We start from the raw sequence: 13099 nt of genomic DNA on the forward strand, positions 1-13099 counted from the left end.
TGAGTCGAAACAAGGCCCCGGGAGTAGACAACATTCCATTGGAACTACTGACGGCCTTGGGAGAGCCAGTCCTGTCAAAACTCTTCCAACCTGTGAGCAAGATGTATGAAACAGGCGAAATACCCTCAGACTTCAAGAAGAATATAATAATTCCAATCCCAAAGAAAGCAGGTGTTGACAGATGTGAAAATTACCGAACAATCAGTTTAATAAGCCACAGCTGCAAAATACTAACACGAATTCTTTACAGACGAATGGAAAAAGTGGTAAAAGCCGATCTTCGGGGAAGATCAGTTTGGATTCCGTAGAAATGTTGGAACACGTGAGGCAATACTGACCTTACGACTTATCTTAGAAAAAAGATTAAGGAAAGGCAAACCTACGTTCCTAACATTTGTAGACTTAGAGAAAGCTTTTCACAATGTTGACTGGAATACTCTCTTTCAAATTCTACAGCTGGCAAGGGTAAAATACAGGGAGCGAAAGACTATTTACAATTTGTTCGGAAACCAGATGGCAGGTATAAGAGTCGAGGGACATGAAAGGGAAGCAGTGGTTGAGAAGGGAGTGAGACAGGGTTGTAGCCTCTCCCCGATGTTATTCAATCCGTATATTGAGCAAGCAGTAAAGGAAATAAAAGAAAAATTCGAAGTAGGTAGGAAATGAGACACTTAAAGTAGTAAAGGAGTTTTGCTGTTTGGGAAGCAAAATAACTGATGACGGTCGAAGTAGAGAGGATATAAAATGTAGACTGGCAATGGCAAGGAAATCGTTTCTGAAGATGAGAAATTTGTTAACATCGAGTATAGATTTGTGTCAGGAAGTCGTTTCTGAGAGTGTTTGTATGGAGTGTAGCCATGTATGGAAACATGGACGATAAATAGTTTGGACAAAAAGAGAATAGAAGCTTTTGAAATGTGGTGCTACAAAAGAATGGTGAAGATTAGATGGGTAGATCACATAACTAATGAGGAATTATTGAATAGGATTGGGGAGAAGAGAAGTTTGTGGCACAACTTGACCAGAAGAAGGGGTCGGTTGGTAGGACATTTAGTATTGGTGGGCAGCATGGAGGGTAAAAATCGTAGAGGGAGACCAAGAGATGAATACACTAAGCAGATTCAGAAGGATGTAGGTTGCAGTAGGTACTGGGAGATGAAGAAGCTTGCACAGGATAGAGTAGCATGGAGAGCTGCATCAAACCAGTCTCAGGACTGAAGACCACAACAACAACAACATGGAAGTGAATGTCTGACACTATAATTTCGATAAATTAGAAGCACTAGAAAGGCGAATTGTAAGGGAAATATTAGGACGACAAAACACAGCAGAGGGTTGGAAATTACGAAGTAACGCTGAAATATACCAAAGCATAGAAAATATTTCAGAGGTAACGAGAGAAAGGAGACTCGTGTGTTGTTTTTTTATTTTATTTCGAATGCAAGACGGTAGATTCACTAATAAGGTTTTCCAACATTTTTGGGGTAAGAAGTCCACAACAAGCAGGGTCAGCGAAGCGAAAAAGTCTTTACAAAGAGAAAATATAGAAACAGAAGATACAAACAACAGAGAAGGCTTTCGGGGAAAAGTATTTAAAATGGAAGGATTCCAAGACAGGGTGGCTACAAAGACTGGTTCAAAATGGTCTGAAGAGAGAAAGAAGAAATATAGTCAACAGATGAAAGCATACTAGAATGAAAGAAAAGAACAAGCAACGACGAACTGAAATTGGGAAGTGGTCCTCAGATGGGCTATTCGCCGGCCGGGGTGGCTGTCATGTAATTATACATTCACAATTTTCGGATTTTGTTTTCCTTTACCTGTACAGTGAAACCGTGCTTATTGCGAAATTTCTTGAGTCTGCGTCAAGGGAAAGTACCCTATAGGTTTTGATAACTGATTTTGCAGGGCTTGCCCGTGTGGCCGACCGGTTCTAGGAGCTGCAATCTGGAACCACGCGACCGCTACGGTCGCAGGTTCGAATCCTGCCTCGGGCATGCATGTGTGTGATGTCCTTAGGTTAGTTAGGTTTAAGTAGTTCTAAGTTATAGGGGACTGATGACCTCAGATGTTAAGTCCCATACGTTGATGAAATGGCAGATTGTGTAACCTTGTGCCAACACGTATTTATTGTTCGTCATGAATTCGAACGGGTAGTACAGGAAAGGTCCATAAATTTGACAACAGCAGAAGACCTACAGCTGTAGGAGTAAGAAGTGAAGTGATCAAAAAACGCCGGCCGGGGTGGCCGAGCGGTTATAGGCGCTACAGTCTGGAACCGCGCAACCGCTACGGTCGCAGGTTCGAATCCTGTCTCGTGTATGGATGTGTGTGATGTCCTTTGGTTAGGTTAGGTTTAAGTAGTTCTAAGTTCTAGGGGACTAATGACCTTAGAAGTTAAGTCCCATAGTGCTCAGAGCCATTTGAACCATTTGATCAACAAACATAACAACAGTGACCACTCTGCAGAAAAACCTGACACTCCAGAGTCACGATGTCGTGACCCTTCTGTTACGAGCGGTAGGCACTGTGCGGGCGAGGGCAAGACTGGAATCAGTATTCGAAAGAGCAAACTTGGTACACGCAGTCTCATTGTAGTGCGCAAACACATATAAGTTGGAATATTTTCTTCGCAATTCACAGGGATTCACTTGCTTTCTTCCCAAACTCAGTGAAAGTAACTGCCATACTGAATAATGTTGTGACGAAACGTATTCCAAGAAATGCTGACCCAAGACAGGATTTTGAAATTCAATGTGTCAACACACAGTAAAGAAATCGCTGAGTGACTTGGGATCATTGAGGATGACGATAGTACTGATTATGCAATAACCAGGGTGGCGGCTGGACTCGGTAAGCTGGCAGTTTCCCACTTGCTGGAGTTTCCCCGTTACGTCCTGCCGCACTGCGCTACGTGGAGCTGTCGCTCGCGTGTACGCACGTGTCTGATTTCAAGTCAGCGGTACAACTGACGAGAAGCTCGCTTTGATTTCGACCATCACTGGGATAACGGGAATGGAAATGAAGAGGCCGCCGGCCCGAAACATGTTCCGTTTTATAAACTCCCGTAAAACTACTCCGAAGGGAGTCTGTGACCCTGTGATGGTTAACACTGACGAGCGATTCGCACTTAGTAATCACTTGTCAGCAACTATGTTGTCGCGGCCCAGCCCAGCTGACTCCCCGACAGTTAATCTCACCTAAATTGAAAATGAACTGCAACAGTAATTGACTGTCATATACAACAGAAATTATTTCCAAATTGCAAACGGAGCTTTAACACTTCTTGTGGTGTCACCGCCAGACACCACACTTGCTAGTCGGCAGCCTTTAAATCGGCCGCGGTCCGTTAGTATACGTCGGACCCGCGTGTCGCCACTGTCAGTGATTGCAGACGGCAGGTCTAGAGAGACTTCCTAGCACTCGCCCCAGTTGTACAGCCGACTTTGCTAGCGATGCTTCACTGACTACATACGCTCTCATTTGCAGAGACGACAGTTTAGCATAGCCTTCAGCTACGTCATTTGCTACGACCTAGCAAGGCGCCATATCGAGTTAGTATGTCTTCTGAACAGATAATATTGTGACTCACGTATCGTCAAGAGCGAAGTCCATCATTAATTGATCAAAGTTAAGTATCAAACTAATTACGTCCGCTTTCTGAATTCTAATTCCTTGTCATGTTCCAGACCTCACGTCAGTATAGTTCTTCCCTCCTCACGCCAGCCTGCGCGAGCTAAAAGGCGTGCATTTCGGCCTCCTCTAGTAACACGGTGTTGGCTCTTCTGCCAACACAACACTTCTCAAGTGTATAATTTAGGGACTGTTTTACGGGCACCAGTGAAACTTACACGAATTACTTGTACAATACCAATGGAAAAAGCAGAAGGCGAGAGATGTTTCTCCACACTTGAAAGGATAAAAAGTTTCACTAGAAAGCGACGAAAGAAGCGAGTCTGAATCCGTTAGCTAAGTGCTCAATGTGCACGATTTTAATAAGGTTGTAATTGGCCATTTTGCTGAAGGGAAAAAGAGGGGAATGGATTTCGTCTGCGTGCCTACGAAGAGTGGTCAGTTAGGTAATGCAACACATGTTTTCTCGGCTAATTTCTGGGGGGAAAAATGCGGCACTTGTTGTGGGACATAGTGGAACATTTGGTTCTGACAGGGCCTTCAAATCGGCGTCTGTGATGGAGGTTTCTTTCCGAGCAGACTGCTGTCGTCGAGTTTCAATCAGTGGAAAACGAGACCATCGCAGATAGGCGCTTGCAGAAGGTCTGGCAGTGAACAAAAGCACGACGAGTCGGTGGGCGAGGCGTCCACCATCAGCGCAGAAGCGTCGCATCTCCCGCGTGCTTACATTTTGGTATCAGAGCAAAAAACTGTGGTAGATGAACGTTTAAACTGCGTCGCGTGCTAGTACACCAAATTCTACCGGCATATTCTTCTGGTTCAAGAAATGTTCTGAAGACCGAATATGTTGCGCGCGTTTGTTTGTATTTGATGTATAGCCCACCGGGTGCACGTTACTTCAACCCATTATTGACCATTATCCCTTTTTTGGGACGCGTATATTTTACTTATTTCTACGTAAGCAATGGAGGTTTTAGCCTTTATTGTTGCACCTGTAGGTTCAACTAACTGTTATAATGTCTGTAAATGTAAAATAAATAACTTTTTTCTAAGTACTTCACGTCAGGGAAAATTATAAACTTGCCGATTTTTTGTTCACGCACTAGGCAGCACTGTATGTCTGCTGGTAGTTCCTGGACGACAATGAGCTGTGATTTAGTTGTCTGGGCGTGTTTGTTATCAACATATGGATGTACGTGTGAGATTAAGTATACTTCAGATTTTTTCAAGTAAGTGCAATATCGATATATTTTATGCGTCGCAATAATGGGACAATGGCACGTTACACTATCATTTATTGTTGATGTGCCCTATCCTTGTATACACGTATTATACAGAGAGGAATTGCATTTTACGTTCTTTATATCTGCTTTTTTTCATGTTCTATTCGAATTTTAAGATTCCAACAGGATAAAAACATGCCGCGTGGACTTACACTTGAAGAAATTCTAGCAGAACTAGCGAACCATTAAGAGAGTGACAAAGAATTGGCGATTATTCCACCCGATGCAGATGTGATAACGGATGAAGAAGACATTGACGAAAATGTATTGAACAATGAGTCTGTTGTACAAGATGTAGCCGGTACTTTACAGAGAAGCTCTCACTTTTGTATGTCCGACAGAGAATAGTGATGTTTTACCTATCAAACAAAACAGGATCAGTACCAAAACGCAGAGGACCACAAGGAAGCAAATTGATTGGAGGACGGGTGAGCACAGATGTACGACTAGATCCAGGAAATCATTTCGTTGTGCCAAGTAAAACGCAGAAGAGATGTGCTTACTGCAAGAAAAAACAACAAAAATTTGTGATAGGTGCAATGTTAGTGTACACGACAAGTGTTTTGCTTCAGTTCATACTGAATAGACATTCAATAATATTGAAACATTTTTTATTTATTGTTTGTGTTGTTTCTTACAATATTATGCATGGAGAATAAGGTTGTGAATATGGATAGCGCATTTGGCCAATGTCCCAATAATGGGATGGTCTGTAGTTTTTGTTCTAATGAACAGAAAATTTTCAAAACAACTTTTTATTCAATTAATCACTCAATGTGACGTATTTATGCATAAAAATTTGCAAAAAATGATCCGATAGTGTTTTGGCCAGTAATGGGTTAAGCCCTAATCTCGGTTCCTATCTTTCACACTGAATCTCACAGCTACACCGGCGTATGCATTTCGTTACGATATAAGAAATGACGACCAGCAACGTGGCACAAAGACCCCACACTGAATTCAGAGGAGCAGTGCGCCCGCCTACAAAATGGTAATAGCGGAGCGCTTCTGGCCATTACCCGGCTGAAGCGGATGCTCCGGGACAGTCTTCCCACTTCACCAGGGCGCACTGTAAAGGCTATGCGGAGCCGTGTTTCTGCGCCGCGGATTGCAATATGTGGCTATAGCGTAATGGCCGGCTTTGTACGTGTGTGTTTCTGGGCGTTCTTACACACACACACACACACACACACACACACACACACACACACACGATAATAACGCCAACTGCTCCGGAGCCTCCTGGACAGCTACGAATTAGGGAAGACTCGACTCGTTCCAGCTGCGCTCAGAGCCGCTCGTAAGTCGGGCTCTTTACGACACCGTCCCACGGGGCACCATTCCAGGACCAGTCTTCTTCCACTGTGCCAAGGGGCCGGGGGGGGGGGGGTGGGGCAAAGGGGGCACGCCGTGCTGACTAACTCCCCGGCGCTGGCGGCAACACAATCAGCTTAATGCACGTCTTCTTCTCTCCACGTAACAAGTAAACTAGCCGCGCGACAACACCGCAATAGCACGGACAAGTCACCAGCAAGCGGTAAATCGGACGTCGACACGCATGGCTAATAACTGTTTCTTTTTTTCTTATTATTGAGAAGAAAAGTCTTTCGAATCCTTTCATATCGTCCCCGGTCGATCTCTGTCTTCTCGCAATCTCCGTTTTCACTGAACTCATCTCAGAAGATGTTCTAGGACTCTGCAACAGATGGAGTTGAGTGGGACTGCACGGTTGTTCTGCGGACCACAACTTTGGCTCCTCGCGCACACGTGTGCGGTCTGCGCTTTCGACCTGTCGCTAGGCACAGTGTCGTGGTGAACAAATGGAGCTCAGTGACGCCTGGACCCAGCTGATAAGTCGAGTAGGTTTCGTCGATGGGCGTCCCAGCCTAGTCGTTCCTCTGTTACTCTGTATCACACTGAGCTGTGGAGTGAGTGCCAGGCAGTCGGAGCGAAGAGTGTTTAGCTGCTCTGCGCACGGTTTGTGTGCGCAGCGGACAGTCAAAACAAACGGCGAGGCGGCGGCTGTGATGGCGAGATGCGGCCTCGGCGACGACAGCGCGCATTAACCGTCCCTCCCACGCTCTGCCAAACCACGCAAAGCCACACGGCGCTTCCGGTTCACGTAGCACCAGCAGCTGAAAACGTTGTCAGACGCCTTCTCTGTCACTGACAACGGCGTTGCGAGATAAACACTCCAATGGTCTTACGCAACCTAGACATGACGACATAAAGAAACCTATAAGTAGCAATCGTAGCAGCCTAGCTATAAGACTGAACACATCAAGCAATTGAAACTGCCTGGCAGATTAAAACTGTATGCCGGACCGAGACTCGAACTCGGGACCTTTGCCTTTCGCGGGCAAGTGCTCTACCGACTGAGCTACCCAAGCACGACTCACGCCCGGTACTCACAGCTTTACTTTTGCCAGTATCTCGTCTCCTACCTTCCAAACTTCACAGAAGTTCTCCTGCGAACCTTGCAGAACTAGCGCTCCTGAAAGAAAGGAGCACAGTCGGTAGAGCACTTGCCCGCGAAAGGCAAAGTTCCCGAGTTCGAGTCTCGGTCCTCCACACAGTTTTAATCTGCCAGGAAGTTTCATATCAGCGCACACTCCGCTGCAGAGTGAAAATCTCATTCTGGTGACATCAGGCATTTGTTAACTGAAAAGAACCTTCAGGCGCGAAACTGACTTTGAGGAGCCCACGGAGAGTTATAGGAGTAATAGAGAAACTTCGTAGTCAACGTAGTTATCTGCATAAAGATGAAAATCGACCTGATGTCGATACGCCAGGCTTCCACCGTGGAGGGCGCGAGGCGCAGCGCAAGGGGCCGTTACGAACGCGCACGCTGAGCAGCGCATGCGCAATGTCACCTCAGTACGGCTTTGGTTGGTTGTTTTGGGGAAGGAGACCAGACAGCGAGGTCATCGGTCTCATCGGATTAGGGAAGGACGGGGAAGGAAGTCGGCCGTGCCCTTTGAAAGGAACCATCCCGGTATTTGCCTGGAGCGATTTTAGGGAAATCACGGAAAACCTAAATCAGGATGGCCGGACGCGGGATTGAACCGTCGTCCTCCCGAATGCGAGTCCAGTGTCTAACCACTGCGCAGTACGGCTTTAAATAGCGGAGCTCAGCGCGTACTCGCCAGTACTACAGTGGCACTCACCTGAAGATGGCCACAAGACTGTGCGCCGAAATATCGTGGCAGCACGTTACTGGTATCCAGCAGTTCTCCCGTGTTTTTATGGAACAATCAGTACGCCGGGACATTTTTAAACATCAAAAAAGTGAAGAAGGCCCAATGGCACCGACCAGTCGCCGTGTCAGCCGAAGCCCTTAAGGGTCACCAGATGTCGATATGGAGGGGCACATGGTCAGTACACCGTTGTCAGTTTTCGTGAACGGCCCCACTACTCCTCAACCGAGCAGCTCCTCAGTTGGCCTCACGAGGGCTGAGTGCAGGCCGCTTGCCAACAGCCATCGGCAGACCCGGACGGTGACCTGTCCAGGTGCCAACCAATCATCACAGCACTGAACTGCGGTGATCAGACAGGAACCGGTGTTACCACTATGGGAAGGCCTTCACCTCACAGCTCAAGAAGGTTCCCGATACTGGTTCACTGACTGACTACACCATCAAGTCTAACTTACAAACAACTCCCTCTGCTCTGGATTCGTCCACTGACTCTGCTCAGAAAGGTGTGACAATGCGATCGTATTCTCTCCAGAAGCTAGTCGAAGAACTACGTACGGAGTTCCCGGCCAGTGACGCCATACGATCATTTTAATTTGAGGCGAGCTAGCTCGCACCTAACTACTGGTCCTCGACAGCCCGAATACCTGGGCTGTGAAGCAAGGATGGCCGTAGGATTACCTCTGCATCACATAGTTTCGAAGACACAAAAATGGGTCAAATGGCTCTGAGCACTATGGGACTCAACTTCTGAGGTCATCAGTCCCCTAGAACTTAGAACTACTTAAACCTAACTAACCTAAGGACAACACAGACATCCATGCCCGAGGCACGATTCGAACCTGCTACCGTAGCGGTCTCGCGGTCCCACACTGTAGCGCCTAGAACCGTACGGCCACTCCGGCCGGCTCGAAGACACACAAACCATTTATGGAGCATTGTCCTGTTGAAACATGGCACTGCCATACTTTTGCATGGCAGATGCAGGATGTCCACGACATAGCGTTATGTCACGATAGTTCACTGAGTCACTACCGGCTTTGTCCTAAAGTCATATCCGATGGCTGTCCACACTGTACCACCAGGCGTAACACCACTGTGCCTCATTTGCCGAAGATGGACATTTGGGTTCAGCCGAGACCGGCGATTCATTGCTGAACACACTGTGTCAGCACTCACCAGTATCCCACGTCTCTCGGTCGCAGCACCACACAGCCGTTCGTGTTGTGGTGCCGACCGTAGCATGCGTATGTGTCGGTAATTCCCTACACACAGGATGTTGCAGGCAGTCCAATGCCTGTTCTCGGATGGAAGGCCCAGACGAGAAGGGGTTGTGATGCGCTTCGTGGACAATTCGACGACCGTCCCTTGTGCTGCCCAAATGGTTCGTTAGTTGATTCGGGACAGGGCACCAAACAGTGAAGTCATCGGAAAGGGAAGGATGAGGAAGGAAATCGACCGTGTCCTTTCAAAGAAACCATCCTGGCATTTGGCTGAAGCGGTTTAGGGAAATCATGGAAAAAAAATGGTTCAAATGGCTCTGAGCACTATGGGACTTAACTTCTGGGGTCATCAGTCCCCTAGAAATTAGAACCACTTAAACCTAACTAACCTAAGGACATCACACACATCCATGCCCGAGGCAGGATTCGAACCTGCGACCGTAGCGGTCGCACGGTTCCAGACTGTAGCGCCTAGAACCGCTCGGCCACTTCGACCGGCAAATCATGGAAAACCTAAATCAAGGATGGCCAGAAGCAGGTCTCAACCAGCGTCCTCTCTAATCAGAATCCAGTGTGCAAACCGCTGCGCCATCTCGATCGGTGTGCCCAAATGGATGAGGTCGGAAGTTCCACGAACCTTTTCACGGATTATGGTGTTGTATAAGGAAAACTGCGAGTGGTCCGGTGTGAGAAACTGGGAATCGCGATGACTGATCACGCCATCTGGTAGCCATAGTTTGAACTGGACGGTGGCGCTGTGACGAGTGGAAATCATGCTCCCCACACTGTGGACATTAATGCTACCAAGTTTGATGCTCGTACGTAATTAGTTTCCGTGATATATAACATGTTAAGTGGGGAAAGATTAATTGCAACCACCCGGCGCTTTGAGAAACCCTGGTCCAGAGTATCACGCGAAATTATGTTTCGTTTATTAGTCACGAACGAGGACCCACTTTAGTAAATGGCCGCAGGGTGAAATTCGTGGGACCCTAACCTAACCTGTACCAGCGTGTAGGTGCTTGCAAAACGTAGTAGATGCTTCGACCATAAATATAATAGACTGGCCCTGACATCATTTTCGTGGCTCAAACATCTCTGGGCTGAAGTCACGTGAATGGTGACAAAACATGGTTGTTTCGCGTTGCGCTTATGGCTGTACTCAGCGTTTTGTCGGGGGAAATGGCATTACATTTCACGTGTAAGTGTTTCTATGATAGTGCAGATGCGTTTATTGAAATTTGCTGAAGTGACTTTTATGTGTTTTTTACGCTTGAAATAGAGTATCAAGTAAATTAAAGTGTTGAAAGTGATGCTTGTAAAGTCAGACTCATATTACATTTTGGAAAGTATCTGTGATAATTCGGTTACAGAAGTAAGCATAACTGTTTCTCGTTCCTACTCATAGGCTCCCTAAGGATGAAAACCGAAGGCAGCTTCGGATACAGGCCCTGAAACGGAAAAACTTCAAGCCATCTGCACATGCGCGCCTTTGCTCGAAGCACTTCGAGGAGAAGTGTTCTGATAGGTTAGTCATTATTTACAATGTATATTTGTAATTTATGTTTACAGTGTCTTGTCATTTTTAATCCTGATGTTTTTATAGGACTAAGACTGGAGGGAATTGGCTAAGTAGTGATGCTATCCCGACACTTTTTGATTTTCCGGAGCATATGAAACCGAACACTAGAAGGCGTTCGCTAGATGATGCCTCGTCTTCTGAAATCTGTGCTTCCAATGTTGTAAGAATATGTGTGGTAACTGCGAGTTAATAAAATGTTGTATTAGAATAGAACTGTACCACGTTACGTTTTTTTAAACTGATAGTTTAAACTTTTGTAAAAATAGTGGGAACTGAATCTTTGAAGCGCACCTAAAATTGATACTCTAAAATGGACCTGCTTCTGAAATCGACAATTTTGGCACCTATAGTTGACATAATTCCCATATCCCACTTTCTTTCATAAGTGACTAGAGCTCAAAACGCGGCGAATCCAATGTTTACAGTTTTGACACTAGCTCATTCTTACTGTTTAAAAGAATTTTAACGACATTTTACTTTAATTGATAGTTTATAGTAATTTCGTCCCGCTGCGCACCAGAGTGACGTTCGATGTATTTGTTAGGTTATATAAATGGTACTGTGAACAAATCCAGGTCAAATGTAGTTCTGGCATAATTTTTCGCAAAGAAAGAAGTAATTTTTGTTGGAAGCATTCGGCAGTCAATTGAGAAATGTAGGGAAAATACGATACACACATGGGATGGCAGACCGCTGATTTGAAATCCCGCCACGCTTTGCCATCAGTCACGTAGTTTATGTTGGAGCCACACCAGCCCTATTGCTTCTGCACAGCAAGGACGGTCTGCTAGTGTCTATGGTCGAAGAGCAGATGCCACTGCTGGGGAGCTCTCCATGTCGATTCCTCGTTCGACGTGCAAAGTGCACTTCACTACACACACACAATCGTTGTCTGAATTACTCTTTTGTACGAGCTCCGGAAGTAAACAACGGCGGGAGCCGTGGTCGGGTCGGCGCCCTTGCCATCTCCGGAAGGCGGCAGCGCCGGCGGCCATCTTGAGCCGAGACAAGTGAATCACGCCGGCAACAAGACAATTGACAAGCGCGAGGCTGCTCGTGGTCGTAAATCTCTCAGCCGCTGGAGGGAGGGGAGGGGGGGGGGGAGACAGCGGGGTTGGGAGGGTGGAGGGGGAGGGGGAAACGCCGAGAATGCGGTGAGTGGCCGAGACAGTAGAGCGTCGCTGGGACGGTGCGTGACAGGCGTCTAAAGCTAGCGAAATGAGGGATGCTCAACTACCGGACCTACCGATAGATGGCTGTAGCGCGTGCCGGCCAAAGATTATATCATTGAGTGTCCGCCATATCTGAATTTGGCGAAAAACGAAGTGTCAAAACACGGATGAAAATGTTTTTCGTTCTGCGCCCTGATAAGTCTTTTATATTGGATATTCTAGATATCTACACATCAACATAATGAAGTGTTTCTAATCTAGTGTGAAAAAACAGTGACAGTTCTGCTATGAAATTCCTAAATTCGAGTGTGTTTTGGAAGTTTGACAAGCTGACCTATAAATTGTTTACTATTAATTTTATGAGTGCTTTACTTATTTGCCCGTTTTAAAATACTATTTAAGATTCAATGGAGCTCAACAAATTACATTGGTTGCCAAAGCTTTTAACTACAGGTATAATTCGGAAAAGCAAGTGTGGGAAACAGTGAAGACGTGTCTTGGAAAAAAGTTGACATCGTTTGCTTAGGGGTATCTTTACTGACAACAGAAATTACAACTGAACTATTAAACTATTACTTAGTTATAAACGGAAAAACTTATTTTTCTTTATCTGAAGTGATGTATTACCGATCTGCATATATGCTGACACTGTAATTGCAACATTCACTTACGAATTTGGCTCTCTCTTTGATCAGAAATTTAAATTCCATAATTTTATTAACGCCTGTACATGACACAGTGTATTTTAACTGAGTGTTAAGGTAGAAGCACCAGTTTTTGACAGTGCTTCAGTCTTCGATACGAGACAAGAAATACATTTAAATGAGACAAACACAAAGGCCAACGTTAAGGCTCCTCTTAAATGCATAACTCGTATCATTTGGAAGTTAAGTGTAGTAATAATATTATATTGGACTGATCCATGATGATGTAGGAAGTGAAGGAACTTGTTGAAAATAACATCGATCACAGCTGTTAATTTTAAGGTTGGGGTGTCTTAAAACTGTAATTT

General features: G+C 45.7%; 1 non-coding gene across 1 annotated transcript; it reads right to left on the reverse strand.

Moving 5' to 3' along the window:
- Positions 1 to 7232: 7232 nt before the first annotated feature.
- Positions 7233 to 7307, reverse strand: Trnas-cga (transfer RNA serine (anticodon CGA)). Its single transcript has one exon. It is a non-coding gene; the product is annotated as a tRNA-Ser (tRNA).
- Positions 7308 to 13099: the final 5792 nt, after the last annotated feature.

This window comes from Schistocerca serialis, chromosome 12, assembly GCF_023864345.2.
Source record: "Schistocerca serialis cubense isolate TAMUIC-IGC-003099 chromosome 12, iqSchSeri2.2, whole genome shotgun sequence".
NCBI classification, from domain to species: domain Eukaryota; kingdom Metazoa; phylum Arthropoda; class Insecta; order Orthoptera; family Acrididae; genus Schistocerca; species Schistocerca serialis.